The sequence below is a fragment of the Pan troglodytes genome, chromosome X (assembly GCF_028858775.2).
Source record: "Pan troglodytes isolate AG18354 chromosome X, NHGRI_mPanTro3-v2.0_pri, whole genome shotgun sequence".
NCBI classification, from domain to species: Eukaryota; Metazoa; Chordata; class Mammalia; order Primates; family Hominidae; genus Pan; species Pan troglodytes.
Window position 1 is genome coordinate 42,147,463 of NC_072421.2, and position 18,840 is coordinate 42,166,302.

The 18,840-nt window shown below is 41.8% G+C and overlaps 1 protein-coding gene across 20 annotated transcripts in view; it reads right to left on the minus strand.

Moving 5' to 3' along the window:
• The window catches only part of CASK (calcium/calmodulin dependent serine protein kinase), a 409,365-nt gene that overhangs the window by 187,995 nt on the left and 202,530 nt on the right, over positions 1–18,840 (minus strand). The gene's annotated exons all lie outside the window — the stretch shown is intronic.

The window sequence follows — 18,840 nt, forward strand, 5'->3', positions numbered from 1 at the left end:
GTGGGGGAAGTAACTCAGAAAGAGTTATTTTATTCAGCCTCAGCTTTCACTAATAATAGCAATGTCCAGGACAGGAGAGGTAACAGATCCATTGTATTTTATGCTAATCAGAACCATACTCTGAAACTTGAGCAAGTAAGGAGGAGAGTGTGAGGGCACCTGGCAGGATGCCATTAGAAGAAATGTTGGGCCAGGCACAGTGGTTCATGCCTGTAATCCCAGCATTCTGGGAGGCTGAGGTGGGAGGATTGCTTGAGCTCAGGAGTTCCAGACCAGCCTGGGCAACATAGCGAAGCAGTCTCTACAAAATATTAAAAAATTAACTGGGCATGGTGGCATGTGCCTGTAGTCCCAGCTACTCAGGAGACTGAGGTGGGAGGATCACTTGAGCCCAGGAGTTTGAGGCTACAGTGAACTACGATCATGTTACTGCACTCAAGCCTGGGTGACAGAGATCTTCTAAAAAAAAAAAATTAGAAGAGATGTTAATACATATCTGATTCTTGGTTTTTCTCCGTGTAATCAGAGACACCAAACAGGTCACCATATTGCATTCTGAAGTGAGGACAAGGCACCTTCATCTAAACCTGGCTCCATAGCATGAACTCAGGCAGGCCCAGTAATCACGCAAATGTGGTATATTTTGAAATTTTGTCCAACAGCAAATTTCTAAACCAAAAGTTCTTAATGCCTTCCATTAATACTGCTGGCATAGCTATTATAGGCCCTTTGCAGACAGTTCCTTCCTACATTTCCTGCCTTGTCCTGTGTGCCATTACTTATTGAGACTTTCTAGCACCCCGGCACCCCTCCCCGTGGTCTGCTTTTTTCCTTTCCTGTACTCAGCAGCACCTCTCTCTTCCCCAATTCAGTTTGTCTCTTTGTTTTCCTAGTTTCTCTTTTAATGGCCTTTCTCACAATTTGGTGCCCTCTTCTCTTGGGTCCTCTGAACTGTCAGAAGATGAAATACTTCATATTTGTGTGGAAATTCAGTTTGTTCTCAAAAGAAAAACGCTGTTTCCTCTACATGAAAAACAACTTTCAGCTGGCTGCAAAGGGAACTGGTGAGGTTTGCATGCATGTTCATATTCAGTTCCCCTTTGTGGCTAGTGAAACTTGAAAAACACAGGAACACACAGGGTCAGCTCTTGTGGGGACTGATTACAGGGTTCCAAAAAGATGTGGCAAGTAGGGAGAGGATGCAGCTAAGTAAGTGAATGCAAGTCTCATGGCCCAGTAGTTTGACATTTATGATCCTGAAAATAATGAAACCTTGAATAATGGTAGGAGGGAATAAGCATGGTAGGAGGGAAAGCTACCCCACCACGCTAGACTAATCATCTTTCTACATCCTTTTAAGCTCTGGTATTGAAGATGTCAATGAACTTATCCAGCTCTCAGGATCAAACTAGCTATTGGGAAGCAAGAGCAACAGACTTTTCTTCTGGTTTTACTGAAAAGTTAGATTAATATTCTGGAAAGAGAAGGTAAAGGGAGAGGATTTATAGAAGATAAAAAGCACAAAGGAAATATCATGGATTCATGGCATATTATATATACATATACACATATACTTTTTTTTAGAGACACAGTCCCACTCTGTCACCTAGGCTGGAGTGCAGTGGCACGATCATAGTTCACTGTAGCCTCAAACTCCTGGGCTCAAGCGATTTTCCTGCCTCAGTCTCCCACGTAGTAGGGACCACAGGCAAGTGCCACTGTACCCAGCTGGATTCATGGCACACTGAATATACCTTTTAATACAAGAAACAACCAAAACAACATGACAGCTCCAAGACCAAAGTGGGACAGGGTGGGTATCTCTCACAAAGCAAAATTTCCTTTTCTTTTAGGAATATTACCCAGGAAACTATGAACTCTGAGATACACATACTATAGTAATCCCTAAAGAAAGAGCCAATTCACTGCATTTCAAGGAGAAAATATAACAAGTCTAGTTAGAACATTAAAGTTGAAAGCACATCCAAGGAAATGTGTTAGATTAAAAATTGCCCCCAATTCCTGGCCACTCTTCTCATCCAGAGGTGGAGTCTACTTTCCCAGTTGAATCTGGGCAGGTATTAAGACTTGCTTTGACCAATAAAATGTGGTAGACATTGTACGACATTTGAATAAGGCCTTAAGAGACCTTGCAGCTTCCAGTTTTGCCCTCTTGGAACCTGAGACCATCACATTGTAAAGAAGCCCAGGATGAAAGATCACATGGAGAGAGGGGCACAGCCTGCTCAACTCTTCCAGGTGATGCTCCAGACACGTGAGTGAGGCCATGTTGAACCAGCTAGCCTCAGCTGAGCTGACAGATGACTAAGCTGCATGAATGACCACCAGGTGAGACAAACAGAACTACCCAGCTGAGTCTAGAACAAATTGCAGAATTGAGAGTGAATCAATGGTTCTTGTGTTAAGCCACCAAGTCTAGAGGTAGTTAAGTATGCAGCAATAGATAAATGATGCATAAAAAATATAAATGAAGAATATGTGTAGCACTGATTTCTAAAAAGATGACAATAAACATAGTAATTTAACAAAAAAGACAATGCCTTGAGTTATTTTACTTGAAAGCTTTGTGTGTGTGCATGAGAGAGCGAGAGAGAGAAAGAGAGAGAGACAGAATGTACCTTCCAAACCAATGAAGGGCAGGGAGTAGTGGAGCTGCTGAAGATTTAGTAACAAACCACTTGTTCTAGAAGATAAAAACAAGTACATGCTCCCCCTGATGAAGAGAGCTGAATAAAGAGGGAATGGTTATTATAAGCTATCTCTTCACTTTGGGAGGCCGAGGTTGGTGGATCACGAAGTCAGGAGATCGAGACCATCCTGGCCAATATGGTGAAATCCTGTCTCTACTAAAAATACAAAAATTAGCTAGGCGTGGTGGCGCGTGCCTGTAATCCCAGCTACTCGAGAGGCTGAGGCAGGATAATCTCTTGAACCAGGGAGTTGGAGGTTGCAGTGAGCCAAGATCGCGCCACTGCAGTCCAGCCTGGCGACAGAGCGAGACTCCATCTCAAAAAAAAAAAAAAAAAAAAAAAAATTATCACTTAAGTGGAAGGGATATGTAGCGTAAGTTGTTACACTGACAGGAGGAAGTGACTATAGTCGAGGATAGAGGTGATTTCTCCTATACTGTCTTCATTAGGTGAAAATACTTTAAATTACATTTATTAATAGACATAACATGTTTTTATTACAAGCTTTTCAGTGTCATTTGACTTTTAAAACTATGTCCATCAATTTCTATGATTAAAAAAAGTTAAAGAAAAACTAAAAGATACAGTAATAAAAACTTTCACATACTAAAATGTAAGACTTTCTTTCTACCACTAGGATAACTGTAGTTGTGAATACTTTACAAAAGTAACTCTTGTGATAATCACTAGTACAAAACAAAACAAAAACTATCCCTAAAGGACATACCCTATTAAGGGCAGATGAGTGGCACTGGGCTTTCATCTTAAGGACAGAAATCCATTGTCTATACAATTACTTTTTTTCTATCATGTGTAAAGTGGTTTTCAGCTACTAAAAGAAATTTATTGTTGTATTAGAGCTTCAAAAAATCCCCAAACTTTTCTATTGCTTTATGTTTCTAGCTGGAAAATAGTGCAATGTGGGCAGTTTATGCGTCAGCAAAAGTGGTTTAACTAGGGCTGGTAATATATTGCCCTCTGCTGGCCAAGGCACTATTAAAAAAGTGACCCTCTTAAAGACTTTTTTCAGTGTTATTATAAAATTTAACGCAGGTTTCTTCTTTCCAGTTTTTTTTTTCTCCAGATATTTCTGGAACTCTAGAGAACTTATACTTCCCAGTTCAATACTTTATTTGTAGGTTTATTAAAACCATACATTTTTAGGCTGGCTTTTGATAGAGGAAAGGGAAGAAGAGGCAACATGAAAATATTAGAAACTATGCCACATACAGTGCTGTTTGAGAAATAATATAAAACAACAAGACTTGTTTAGAGTGATGTCTTAAAAGGACTACTTCAAATGTAATACATCCATTCACCAAAAGATGTCTTAAAAGGACTACTTCAAATCTAATATATCCATTCACCAAAAGATTACCAAGATGCCATCACCAAGGAAACAGCTGATTTAGGCAAGAAGAGAATCATCGAAGAATGCTAAAATCCAGTGGGTGAAAGGGAAACACAGTATATTCATAGAGTCTTAAAATATGACCTTCAGATTACTTATCAATTACAATGAAAACAGGGTACCTTTACAGTGGAGAGTTGGCAGGAGTTAATAAATCTCGAGATTGAAAATTGGAAACAAGTACATAAATGAGATATATTTTTGGTCATTGGGGATAGCTTGTCTCCTTATTTAAAGCAATAAACTAGATTCTATTGAGTATTACCATATATTATGAGAGTCCATATAAAACAGTAAAGAATGTGGGCTCTAAAGTCAGACTATCTGGGTTCAAATCTAGACCTTATAATATAGCAGTTTTATCACTGTAGGCAAGTTATCCTCTGTGGACCCACATCCATCATCTAGAAAGTGACAGTAATAATAGAATCTATCTCAGAGATATTTCTAAAATTATATGAATATATATATAAAAGCAGATCAGTGGCTGTCACTTATTATTATTAATTTTCTAAATGTGGTTCTCAGAGAAACCTGTGACTTTCATGCTTGGGGCGCTTAAGAGAAAATGAATACAGACACTAATGGGTATAGGAGGGAAGACGAGATATTCAATTCTTCTTTCTCTTCCCTTGACATCTATCTCTTTTTTTCCCCTTGATTAAGGACAGGAAGTTACATGCAGCAGGGGACTTCACCTTAAGACAATTGTATCCAGAAATTCAAAAGAAGTGATTGGTAATAAAATGGCCAGGAAACCTTGGTCCTAGAAAGAGACAGTGAAGTGGAGAATTCTGGGCACTGATATATGATGCCTTTTAAATTCGCTAAATCTCACTGCAATCCAAGTCACTGTTTCCCAGGGTATAGATTTTGTGTGTTTGTGTGTGTGTGTGTGTGTGTGTGTTTTGTACCTGGGGTGATACAATGGAACAGCATTATTTTTGGAATTCTATCCTCAACTGCTTCATTCTTAGAAATCTTTATCTACTTTTGGCTTTTTAAAGAATCTACAGAAAAGAATGGTTAGTTCTGAAGCATAATATGAACCAAGTTTGACTGATTTGAAGATGTCAAAATTCAAAATTTGTCCCTCAAAGATATTTTTGCCTCATGTAATTCAATGCTAAAGTTTCTCCCCTATTCTAAACCTGCTAATTTCGTGTCTGCTTTTCAACTACCACCCCTGAAATGATTCCAATTCTTATGACTGCCACTGAAGTCGCTAGAGTTTCTATGCTGTGCATTCCTAAAAGACAATGTTTAGCCAGCACACTCAAGCTTATATGAAAAGCCAAAAGCCAAAGCTGAAGGATAGTGAAACTTTGATGATCAGGTCTGTGATACTATAAAATATATATTTGGTCTTCAACCCTCTTTCCAGGCATACAACTGCTAAAATCCTTAGAAACTCCAGAATGATGTCTTTTTGTATGCTAATGGTTGACTGATGGCTGGAACCCTTAGGTAGTTTCAGGATGAGGCTGGTAGCCTTGAAAGACTAGGCAGGATTAGAGGGTTGGGACATTAAGCCCCATCCCCAACCTCCAAGGAGGGGAGAGGGGCTGAAGGTTAAATTAATCTCCAATGGCCAATCGTTTAACCAATCATGCCTACATAATGAAGCCTCCATAAAACCCCAAAAGGACAGTGTTCGGAGAGTTTCTGGATAGCTGAACTTGTGAAGTTTCCCGGATGGTGGTGCCTCTGTCCAGAGAGGACAGGAAAGCTCCGTGCCCCAGCATTATGCATCTTTTCATCTGTATCCTTTATAATAAACGGGTATATGTAACTGGTTCCCTGAGTTCTGTGAGGCGCTCTAGCAAATTAATTGGGCCCAAAGAGGGAGCCCTGGGATCCCTGATTTATAGCTAGTCAGTCAGAAGCATAGGTGACACAGCCTGGGGCTAGCCATTGGCATCTAAAGGTGGGGGCCAGTCTTGGGGACTAAGCCCTCAACCTGTGGAATCTGATGCTATCTCTAGGTACATAGTGTCAGAACATAACTGAATTAGAGGACACCTAGCTGGTGTCCACTGCAGAATTGCTTGCTTGCTTGTTGGTTGGGGAGAAATCCCCACACATTTGGTCACAGAAATCATCTTGAAAGAGTAGAAAAGTACTTTGTGAGTTTTGTTTTCTTTCCAAACTATGAATTGGTTTCAATGAGGTAGGGTTTGCTAGAATGGACTTGGCTCACAGAAACATGTGGTTTGGGAAGAGAAAGAATGAAAGTGACAGCAGCAGGAGGCAGACAAAATGCCTAGACAGATAGGGGCGAGTCCTCAGTGAAACCGACCTTCAAGCTGAAGACAGTTTAAAGCCTACCTACATGTCCCGGGTAAATCCATGGACTGGATTGAGAACTTGTCTTCCTGTTTGGTGCGCTTTCCTCTGATTGATCCCCGCCCCTCACCTATTTTACATATACCTACCCTTCCCTAATTGGTTTTCTACACTGTTGTGCCCACCTTTGAGTGGTGTCTTCGCTTTAACCTTTTCTGCATACTCACAAACCAATCAGCACACACGCCCCATTCTGAATCCATAAAATACCATGGACCCAGCCACACTGAGAGAGACAAACCACCCGACTGCAGGGGTGGGGGGGCCACCCCTGTGTCCCCTCTCTGCTGAAAGCTGTTCTGCTGCTCAATAAAATTCTTCCCTATCCATCCTCCCCCTTCAAATTGTCAGCGTATCCTCATTCTTCGTGGATAAGGACAGGAGCTTGGGAACTGCTGGACGCAGGTACAAGCCATAGCACAGGTGGGGTGAGTGGGCCTGACGCCTCAGCAGGCCCATGGCCAAGCAAAGGCCAGGTAGGGGGGCGTTGCTGGCCGTGGAGGTCCCTGATTGGCAAAGTGGCCAAGAAAAATCCTGCGTCAAAAAGGTGGGAGATGAGGAATCTTTGATTCCTGGGTGGCCATGTGGTTTCCCACTGTTTTGAGCTGCAGCTGTGCTGCAATCAGCTACTAAAGGTAAAAGTTACTGGTGGAATTCAGAGATGGATGCAACTCCCGGGGAGTTGGTTCACTGGTTGCATGAGGGTATGCAGACTAATATGAAAAAGTGAAATACTAAATTCTTTGGTGTTTATCTCTAATAGCTAAATGAAATTAAAGGAGAATGCTAGGTTAGACTTTGTCTGTCTGAGCCCAGGCCACTAGCCTCAAAGCTGACCCCCAAGGAAAAATTATGCAAGGACAATGAAGTACCTTTACGATTGAAACTGCCTTTGCAAAACTGTAACTAAGGAAATTATGACAGTGAAAAATATCAGACCTAACCAACTCCATCTTGCTTCTAACCTCTAAACTGTCCTTGTCCATTACTGGGCATAGACCAAACTAGCCTTGGGAAGGAATTTAATTTATAGTTTAAATAATAGCCCTTCCCAAAAGCTAAACTGTTCTTGTAAAACGAATGAAAGGCCACCAGCCACCAAGTACGGATGAGAGGGGCTGGAATTCTAAATGTTACCAGCCATTATTCTGGAGGTCATAAGATTTGCAACTTACATCACTATTGTGAACCTAAGATTGGCCTTTTGAGATATATTTTCAGGTATTTGCATTTCTAACAACTGGATGGCCCCACCTGGACCTGCCAACCAGTTCTGTGGCCCCCTACCCAGGAACTGAATCAGCATGAGAGGACAGCTTTGACTCCCTATGATTTCATTCCAGAGCCAACCAATCAGCACTCCTGATTCACAGGCCCACTACCCACCAAATTATCCTTAAAATCTCTGATCCCCGAGTCTTCTGGGAGACTGATGTGAGTAATAATAAAACTCCGCTCTCCCGCACGGCTGGTTCTGTGTGAATTACTTTTTTTCTATTGCAATTTCCCTGTATTGATAAATCAGCTCTATCTAGACAGCGGGCAAGATGAACCCGCTGGACAGTTACACAACCTGTGGTTATCAGGAAGGGTAGTCAATGTGGGGAAAGGGTAAAACTGATAAACTATTGAAACTGGAGGGTATACTGTGAAGGAACTGTCAGAGCAGTTTCTTTGGTTTTAAATGCTCAAGAGTGGAAGAGCATGTTTGGTTGAGGTAGGACCTGCAGTTCATTATTGAACAATCACAGATGGAAAGGTAGATTTCCAGACACACAGGAGGTTATTTCCAAGGGAATGGCCAGCGTGGTGGACTGGACCTGTTTACCCTGAGAAGGGGACTGTCCAATTTCACCTATAAATGCCAAGTGGTGTACCCTGAAGCAGCAGCTCATTTGCTTCCTATGTAGACCATGTGGGACTGGCTTTATGATGACTGAATATGCCTATTACCCAGGTCATGACAAATGCTGTGGCTAAGGGAGCCTCTTTTGTATGGGTACCAATGAAAACATGAGCGAAATTAACAAGAGACTGGGGAAAGGCAGAGGGGAGAGTCACAGGACTCATCCCAGGAAGGTGGAAAGTTTAAATGGTTATTGAGAAATAAGGTGAACGAAGAAAACATTGATGGGGTGAAACTAAGAGGAAAAAGAAAGGAGAGTCATGGGACTCATCTAAGCAGGATAGAGTCTTTAGAGGGCTATTAAAAAATGGGATGAATAAAGTGGAAATTGATGGGGTTAAAACAAAGGTCATCACTATAGAAGGTTGGTAGGGAGATTCTGCTGTTCTCCTAACGGTAAGGGGTTCCAAACAGGTTTGGTGTATTTATCCCAGTTAGGAGAAATTGAAAAAATGAGAGGAAGAGATTACAATGAGAAAGCTGACCAACAATTACTTGGAGCAGTGTTGAGGCAGGTTAATCAAGACAAAGATTGACAAAAGGGCCAAGGTCCCTTGGCTCAACCCTCTGCTGGGGATTCAAAGCTTTTTTCTAAGGAGAAAATGGTAAAATGGTCTGGGAGTGAAGAAGAGAAATTCTGGGACTGGGACAGAAAGTAAGGGTTGGTAGGAATACGAGATTTAGAATGTTTATAAACAGGCTTTATGTAAAGAAGTTATGTCTCCTTTACCTGAATGTTTGATGGAACTGGATATTATGTCTGGGTGGGGAACACTTCCCCTACCTAGTACTGTAAACTCAAAACCTGTTGGTAAAGTCGTAATAGAGGCTACAGTTAGGAAAGTAAGCATTGAGAAAATTAAGGTAAGTTGGTACATTTGAACACACTTTACATGAAGTGGTTGTATCTCTTTCACTTGACTGTATTATGGGGATATTGTGTCTGACTGGGGAATGTTTCTCTTACCTTGTATTGTAAAACACCCTTGTAGCAATATTAATTGAACATGCTAAATGGGAAACCAGTAAGATTACCCAAGCCCACAATCTGTAGAATAGAAGCTGGAATATCAGTAGGGACAAATTCTCCATTTGCTACCCCTTTGTGAGCGTTTACTGGGGCTTACTCAGAAGTCTGTGAGCATCTCCCAGTGACAACTACTGGGACTTTGCAGTAGAGAATTTCCACTTGGGGGTATTTACTACCTTGCTATGGGACATTAACTGAAGTTAACCCCTATGACTGAGGGACATAAAATGATCTTGACACCTGAAATACCCATGCTTTCTCACATGATGTCAGAGAAACATTCAAATGGGGATGGCAGTGCCCAGAACACTTCCATAATAAAATGGAAATGGTTTATACAGGAGCATCCTCCCTGGGAAGTGCAAAGAGGAAATACTCTCATGCAGGGAGCCTCTTTTCCCCTAGGACTGACTCTGGAACTGTGTGAGGAACTGCGGGATTCTACTGACACTTGGACAGGGCCCCGTAAACAGCTCTCAACTGACCAACAAAGAGTTGCTTGGTGTGTAAATGACAGTTCCAAGGTGAACAATCTTGTTTGGAAGGATGCCACTCTTGATCAAAGAAGGTAAGACCAAATTAGCTTGGTGGCTGAATTGCATTCTGAAGAAATGAACAATAGCAAAAGCCCCTGCATTTGATTTTTTTACTGACTCAGTGGCCTGGCCACATGGTCAGGCAGAAGGGCAGTGGAAACCTGGCTTATTTATTAAAGGGATGCCCATATGGAGAATGGCCCTATGGAAATTTGAGGAGTGCATTAAAGTAGAACATGTCAATGCCCATCAGAAGAGCTCCTTTCTTGGCTGGACATGGTGGCTCATGCCTGTAATCCCAGCGCTTTGGGAGGCCAAGGTGGGTGGATCACCTGAGGTAAGGAGTTTGAGACCACCCTGGCCGACATGGCGAAACCCCGTCTCTACTAAAAATACAAAATAATTAGCTGGGCATGGTGGTGCGCACAAGTAGTAATCCCAGCTACTTGGGAGGCTGAGGCAAGAGAATCACTTGAACCCAGGAGGCGGAGGTTGCAGCGAGCCGAGATTGCACCATCGCACTCCAGCCCAGGAGACAAGAGCAAAACTCTGACTTGAAAAAAAAAAAAAAAAAAAAGATCCTGGTTCAGAAAGTGATTGATATCACAAGCAGACAACCCTGGGTGCTTCCTTGAAGTGGCCACCTGGGTCCATGAAATGAGTGGATAAACGGGTACTGCAACAGTGCAGAGATAGGCTGCATTTAGACATGTTTCTTTTGCACCATCTTAGGCACAAAATGCCAATAAAAACTGTTCTGTCTGCCAGCAAAAGAGACAGACATTGCCCATGGCTGTGGGGCAGATTTTCCTGGTGGGAAAGCCCTGAACAAGCTGGCAAGTGAGGCTGATGCTGGTAGCCCTGGGAGGCCACAAATGGGTTTTGACAGGAGTAGACACTGATTCTGGACTGGGCTTTGCTTGCCCGGTGGAAGATGTGAATGATGAGAATACCATAAAAAAGCCAGAACAGAAGATATTGCACATATTTGGAGAGCTGAACACCATTTCTTCAGGCCAAAGAACACACGGTACAGCCCATAATGTTCTAGCAGTGGGCAGAGATATTCTTCTCAGAGTAATAGTTTGCTCAGAGTGCCATAAAAGCTAGAGCAGAAGATATTGCACAGATTTGGATGGCTGTCACTTCTTCAGACCCAGGAACACATTATATAGCCTATAATGTTCAGCAATGGGCAGACAGATGTCTTCCTCAGAGTAACAGTTTGATAGAGAGTGGAACAGGCAATGAAAACACTGGTTGTCTAAAACAGAGGGAGATGAAAGCACGAAGAGCTGCCTTATTTGCCTTCGCAAGTGTGTGCTCACATTCAACATGAGTGGGGCTAAGGGAATTTCCCCACTCAGTAGATTTCTCCGCTTTTCTGAGGTATCCGGGAAGAGGAGGTGTGGAAGGATGCTGGTATGACTATGCATTTCTTGCTAAGGGAGGAGTACATTGGTATAATGATCACTCTTTATTTTTCTTTCCCACATCAACTCAACTTTTTTTTTTACATTTCCCCTACCTGATGCATTGGTCCTAGGACCAGGGCTGCAACTACAAGTGCTGGAAGCAGGGGCAATTCCTAAGTAAGAAACTGCAACTATGTTTTTAAACTTTGAGTCAGAATTCCTAAGGGTCTGATTGTGGGGTGGACTCCTAAGGGGTGGCTTGTGCCTTATCCCATCTGGCAAAATTGGGGCTAACAATAAATGCAGCTATACTCCCTGGTGGTAAAAACAGCCCACTCATTCTGCTGTGCCTATGGGACCTTACCCTATCTGAATGTCAGATACAATAAGTTTCTCTTCAAAAGTTTGGCATGTTAACTCCCTTGTTCTTTGTTCTCAATCTCAACTTCCTTGTTCTTCATGTCTCCTTGCCCCTGACTGAAGTAAACAACCTTCCCACCAGTCTATAGTCCACAGCTGTTTCTTGCTCGTTGCCCTTAGTCACTCTGCAAATTACCTCTCCTGCCATAACAGCTCTTACCCCCAAAACTGCCCTTCCCGCCAGTGTAACCCCCTCCCTGCACACTTCAAATTAGCCAACCAAGACCAGTTTCGATTGTGTGGTCCAGCTCCATCCAATGGAGACAGGACACAGTAGTAGAAACTCATTGCATTAGGAATAAAAACCCCTGCTTTCCTTTGTTCTGTGTGCTCTCGCCATTGCTCCACCCGTGAGACGCACCCTTCTACAGAAGTTAATTTGCCTTGCTGAGAAAACTTTTTGCGGGAGTGCTGATTCGATTCTTCTTTGTGGCACCGCAAATTTATTTCTAACATGAATGGGAGTGGACTGAGGGGGCAGCACTTGCTAGACTAGCATTGTTGCCTGCAATCTAGATAAGCACAGTGGCTGATTCTATTGTCCCATCCAAAGGTGGAGAAGTTTGGGAGTTTATAGAGATAAGGAAAAATAGTAGTGAGAGTAAAGAATAAATGGGTTATGAAATGAAAGAAACCCAGTATTATATTAATACCTTGAAAGAGGCTTAGAGCAAGAAATGATATCTGTCTCCTAGCTTAATTATACCAGCTGCTGTAAAGGGTGAAGCTATATGTTTGCTGAGAGCACTCTGACAAGACTGAATGGAAGCCTGCAAACCTGAGTGGCCTCGCCTTGGGAGACATTCATATAATATGATGGGCTGGACTGATTATTACTGATTGAATGAGATTCTAGTAATTTGGCGGTATCTTTCGAGTTGTACATCCTTTTGATGTGAGGGATCCAAGACAGAGGGTGGACTGGATACTATGAAATATATATTTGGTCTTTCGTCTGTTGTCTGGCATACAACCCCTAAAATCCTCAAAAACTCCAAAGTGATGTCTTTTTGTATGCTAATGAGGTGACTGCGGTCTGGCAGCTCCTAGGTAGCTTCAGGATGGGGCTGGTCATAAGAAAGACCAAGGCAGGATGACAAGGTTGGAACATTTAGCCCTACTCCCAACCCTCCAGAGAGGGGAGAGGGGCTGAAGGTTGAGGTAATCAACAGTAGCCAGTGCTTTAATCAATCATGGCTGTGTAAGGAAGTCCCCATAAAACCCCAAAATGACAGGGTTCAAGGAGCTTCTGGATAGCTGTACATGTGGAGGTTCCTGGAGGGTGACACGCCCAGGAGGGCATGGAAGCTCCGCGTCCCTCTCTTCTCCCACACCTCACTGTATGCATCTCTTCAACTGTATCCTTTGTAATATACTTTATAATAAATCGGTAAACGTATTTCCCTGAATTCTGTGAGCTGCTCTAGCAAATTAATTGGACCCAAAGAGGGGCTGTGGGATCTTTGATTTATAGCCTGTCGGTCAGAAGCACAGGTGAAACAACCTGGGGCTTGCCATTGGCATCTGAAGGTAGGAAGAAGTCTTGGGGACTCAGCCTTCAACCTGTGGGATCTGACGCTATCTCCAGGTAGATAGTGTCAGAATAGAACTGAATTAGAGGACACACAGCTGGTGTCCACTGAATTGCTTGCTTGCTTGTTCATTGGGAGAAATCCCCACACATTTGGTCACAGAGGTCATCTGTTTAGACTCTTGTTGAATGAGAGAATAGAAAAAGCACTTTGGGTTTGTGTGTGATTTTTTTTCTTTTTTCTACCCTCAATTGGCATTGTTACCGATCATGGGTTCTTGGACTCTCAATGCAATAGAAATTGATATGAGGCCAAAAGCGCTTTCATAGACAAAGCTTCACTGGAGCTTATGCCCAAACAAAAGGGAGGCAGCACAAGAGAGAGAGAATTCCCGGGCTTCCTCCTGAAAAGAGTCATAGGGCTTTCTTATTAGGCAAAGTGCAGGAACTGGTAACAGGGGAAGGGTATGCAGGCTGGGCTGAGCAAAGCAGGTCAGCAGATCTGGTTGCTATGGTTATCTTGAGTAATGGGCCACCTGGTGGTGTGGCCTGTGGCAACAAGGCTGTAAATCAATTGTTCAGCATTCCTTCCTGAGGCAATCTTAGTTATCTCATAAGGCCAATTCCTGGAATTCTTTAAGAACTATTAGCATTTGAGGTAGTGGTGTGGGTTTTGTGATCAATGGGAGTGCTCTAGTGGAGGTGGGCTGAAGCCAAGCCTGTCTCTACTCTTTCTCAGTGTCAATGAAGTGGGGTTTGCTGGAATGGCCCTGGTTCAGGTTCATGGAAACATGTGGTTTGGTAAGACAAAGGATGAAAGGGTTGGGAGATGAGGAACCTTTAATTCCTGGGTGGTCACCCACAGTTTGGACCAGCAGCTGTGCTGCAATCGGTTACTGAAGGTGAAGTTACTAGCGGAATTTAGAGATGGATCCAACTCCTGGGGAGTTGGTTCACTGGATGCACAAGGAAATGCAAACTAATAAGAAAATGCCCTTTGAGTTTGTGTATGTGTTTTTCAACTCACCAAGTCCATTTCTGTTTTGTCATTAGTCTTTTCTTAAAAGCGTTTGAAATGCTTGTTCCCCGGTACCATAAAGAAATACCACTTGAACATAAATTTAATTTACTCAGCAAGGCCATTTTTACTTCCTGCAGAAAGGGTACACTCGCCAGCAGTTTTGCCACAAGAGTACACTGAACAAAGGAGACAGGGTCATTTATAAGCTGACGTGTCCACCCTACTGCTGTGTCCGGTTTCCATTGGCTGGAACGGGACCTCACATTCTGTATTTGTCCCGATTGGCTAGCAACTTAGAACTTTTTAAAAAAGGCAAAGGCAGAGGAGAACAAAGGAAGGAGGAAGTAACTTGTGGAATGCTGAGAAAAGTAAAAACCTTCAAATAAGGAAGAGGAACAGGCTATGACCCAATGCTTGCTTGCACCAGTATAAGCATGCCAGGGCAAATATTGAGGCTAAATTGTGGGAGCTAAGAACATAAAGTACATTGATTTCTTTATCACGGCTAGCAGATATTTAAGAATGTTAGCACAGGTCTTTGAATAAATTTCACTTCTAAGAGAAGTTACTATTTATTCCTAATTAAATGGGGAGGAAAGTCTTCGAAGAGGAACCTCTGCTTTACTTTTTACAAAAGCTGATAACTTTTCTGTGTTATTATAAATTTACAAACTTCAGACTGTATTTTCTGCTGTTTTTAAAAGTAATTCTTGAGAGAAACGCTCCCATTGCTTGCTGAGAAACCAGCTCTTCAGAACAAGGAGAGGTTTTTCTTCACACTCTGATTAAGGGTGGGACACCCACGATCAGAGCTGCTTGTGGCAGGCGGTGAGGGCCTGAGAACAGTGTGACTGGAAACAAGGCTGTGGCCAGACACCACTTCCTGGAGAGGGCAGGGGGCTCAGTGAGCCTTGAACAAACCATAGCTTTGAGTAACTGCACTGTGCCTCACTCCTCCTAAAGATAACCACTGGCTTGGGTGTATGTTGAACTGGACAAGGCTTACTTACCACTGCCCCTGATTTAAAGAAATACTTATCTTTTGAATATGATATTCTAATGTGTACTAAATTAGTCATGTCTTCTCTTTCTGCATACCAGCCTCCCAATGCCCTGCGCTCCTGATTGGTTAGTTAGAGTACTTAAAAGGCCAATTGCAGCCAGTTTAAACACTAGTTTGGATAGCCTAAAATAATTTCTAGATGAAGCACATGGCTTCAGGAATGACTAAGCTGTCCTGTGTCCTCTGGGTTCTGGCTTTGAGGGAAATTGATAAGGGACCCTAATTCTAACCCCAACAATCCATGTGAGTCAGGAAAGCTCTCATGTCCCCCTGCTATGTATAGCCCACCATGGATTGCCAAAATAAATGTCCACATGCCTGCCCTTTGATCATGGTATCTCCTCTGCCAGGTAAGTATGTGCCTGCCCTTTGAAACACTCTCACTGAACCACTCCAAATGAATTTTGGGGCCAGATTAAAAAACACACTTGATACACAAATCCATCTCAAAAGCAGGAAAATTAATACAAGACAGAACTTCAATTGTAGGACATAACTCTAACACCTCAAGGAAGTAAATCCTAAGGGTGACAGCAGAACACTTAGGAGATCAATATTTGGCAGATGATACAGGAATCAACTAGAACTGTTAGGCCAAGAGCATTTGGACTTGGACAATAGAAGGGGAACCTTGAAGAGACGGATGGGCAAGACGAATGAGAACCAAAGAAAACTACTGGTGATTTGAATGAGAAAAGTCCAAAGGGGCCACTTTTACAGAATACTTGTAACATACTTTATTAATCTAGTATTCCCTGACATTTACTCTTTTTACCAATTGTAACAATATTTCCTAATTTCTTAGAAGAATGAAAATAAAATTTACATATATTTCAATTGGGGAACTCAAAATCACTGAATCCTAAAGAATTTATACTGCCATTGTTGGAATAATAGTTTGCTTAACAAAGTCCAGAGTTTTCAAAGATAGAAAAAAACTGGACTTGATTTCTTCCATGGTCAGTTTCTGCTACCTCAAGTCTAGAACAGGATACACAAATACATAAATCAGAACAGGAAACCCTATCTGAATAAAGTTAAAAATACTTAAAACATGACCCTATTGTGAGTACCATAAGGTACCCTTATTGACCTGCTAGAACAACCAATAATTTCTTTCTAAGGCAGAGAATGAGGTCATTTTAAAGCTAATTTACTAATTGTATTCCTCTAGGCAAGCTATTTAACCTCTTTGAGCCTCAATTTCCTCCCGTGTAAAATGGGACTCCCACCACACATCTCTAGGGTTCTTAGGCATAAAATGCTCTGTCCCATACCTGGCACAAAACTGTCACTTACTAGGTTATGTTCTCCTCTCTTTCCTTCCATTTGCTTCCACAAAGCCTTTCAGAACCACTTTGAGTCACTGTTTCTGCCCTTCTCTAATTCACAGAGCATTTGAAATCTGTATCACATATCACATATTAATCTAAATTCTTGGCTTGCTTGTGGAATCCGCTCAATTTCCAGAGACCCTCAATTAGCTTGTGACTAAACATCCTACTTCTGTGACCTCCACATGCTGCTAGGAACATAGTAGAAACTCCAATAAATATTTGTTGAATGAATTACACTGTTTAACAAAAATAGACCTAAAAACCAAAATAGTGTAAGAACTGGCAAAACTTACACCTATCCAGGTATGCTTGTCCAATAAACAACCAGTAGACTGACAACGGTTTTTAAGCAGTACTTCTGACTCTTCCTTTGTTTCAATGGTTTATTGACATCTGTGATAGCCAGTTTCCAAGATGGCTCCCAGTGATCATCACCTCCTGATATTTACCCGTCCCACACTGATGCACGGCTGGCTCTGTGTGACCAATAGAATACTGCAGAAGTGACACTGTTGACTTCAGAGGCTAGATCACAAAAAGGCATTGCAGCTATGGACTTGTTCTTGAATTAGTTGCTTTGAGGTGAGCCAATCACCATCCTGTGAGGACAGATGGCTGTGTGACCTTGGGCAACTTATGAGATCTTTCTGAGTTTCAGTTTTCCTCACCTTTAAAATGAGACATTTCACAGGGTGTTGTGAAAATCAAATAAGACTTGGATGTAAGGCACATAGCGAGATATCTGGCACATAGTAAGCTCTCATGAAATGTGGCTAATGAATGATGGTAGTGATAGTAGAAGCTGTAGTACCAGCAATTGATTAGATGTGAGATGTGAAAGAAAGAGGAATTAAGGATGATTCCTAAGTTTTTGGCTTGAATAACTGAAGGAGTGATGGTATCATTTACTGAGTTTGGACACAATGGAGGAAAACAAGAGCGTTCTTTTTTCGGACCAAAGACGCTTATGCCTGAACAGATAATATTACAACTATCTTTCAATCACTTAGAAATAGCATTCCATTTCTGTTCTTCTCTAAATTAATTAAAACTGTTTTTTTGTTCTATGTAATTCCTTCCTGGAACATGATACATTACTGAAGTAAAAGTGATGGGAATTCTAAAAGCCAAACTACTCTGTAATGAACGGCCATGTAACCCTGGATGAGTCACTGTTCTTAAGTAAATGGTGGCAAGGCAAAGATGAACAGCAGCAGAACACAATCTGGACACTTTAGGCAGTTCTCACTTTTGTTTTGGAGAGAAATATTAGCAAACATCATAGAGAATTTATGAAATAAACATGAAATAAGGTAAGCATAGGGGGTTTATGAGAAATGGCAAGGTACTTCTGTAAATTTTAAGTGAAGATTTACTGATAACTAAAATGCTCAGGTTTGATGAAATTAGATTTCTGTTCTCTTTTTCAGACTCCCACTGGTTTAACTACTCAAGGATGAGAGGGAGTGCTTGATGCAAGTCTTCCTCCCCAGATGTACACACTTAGCTTTCATTTAGTTAGTAGGTCACAGACTGATTCGACAATCCTGAACAAAAAAATTGGTTTCACAATTCTATTTTTTATTTTTAAAATTTTTATTGTTTTAGACTAGTCATGGTTTCACAATTCTTTATAACTATTCATTTGATCTGAGGCATACTTGGCACTTCCCAGGATTTGCCAAATCCATTATGAAATGCCCCAGTGTATTATGTTGACAAATGGAGATAGTGCAGGGCAATTAGAAACAGAGTGGGTTAACTCATTAGTAACCAAACTGGGACCCAATCCTGGGTGCAGTCTGTGCTTACAGTGAGTTCCTCTGGGCCTCAGCTTCTTCAACTTTAAAACAAAGGGTCTCAGTCCACAGATGATCATGAAGTTCTATTTTAGCTCTATAATATTTGATTCTAGTAAGTTATAAGAAAACTTTGAGTTTTGTTTCTATTTTTGATAAAGATGGATTGCAAATAAGCCATCCACAAACAATTTTACAGACGAGTTTGCACCAATATTTGTATTGGGTTACTACAGAGTGGCTCCTTCTATCACTGTGTCATGTAAAACTGGCCATGGGGGATTAAACCTGTGAACTTAACTTCAGTCAATCAT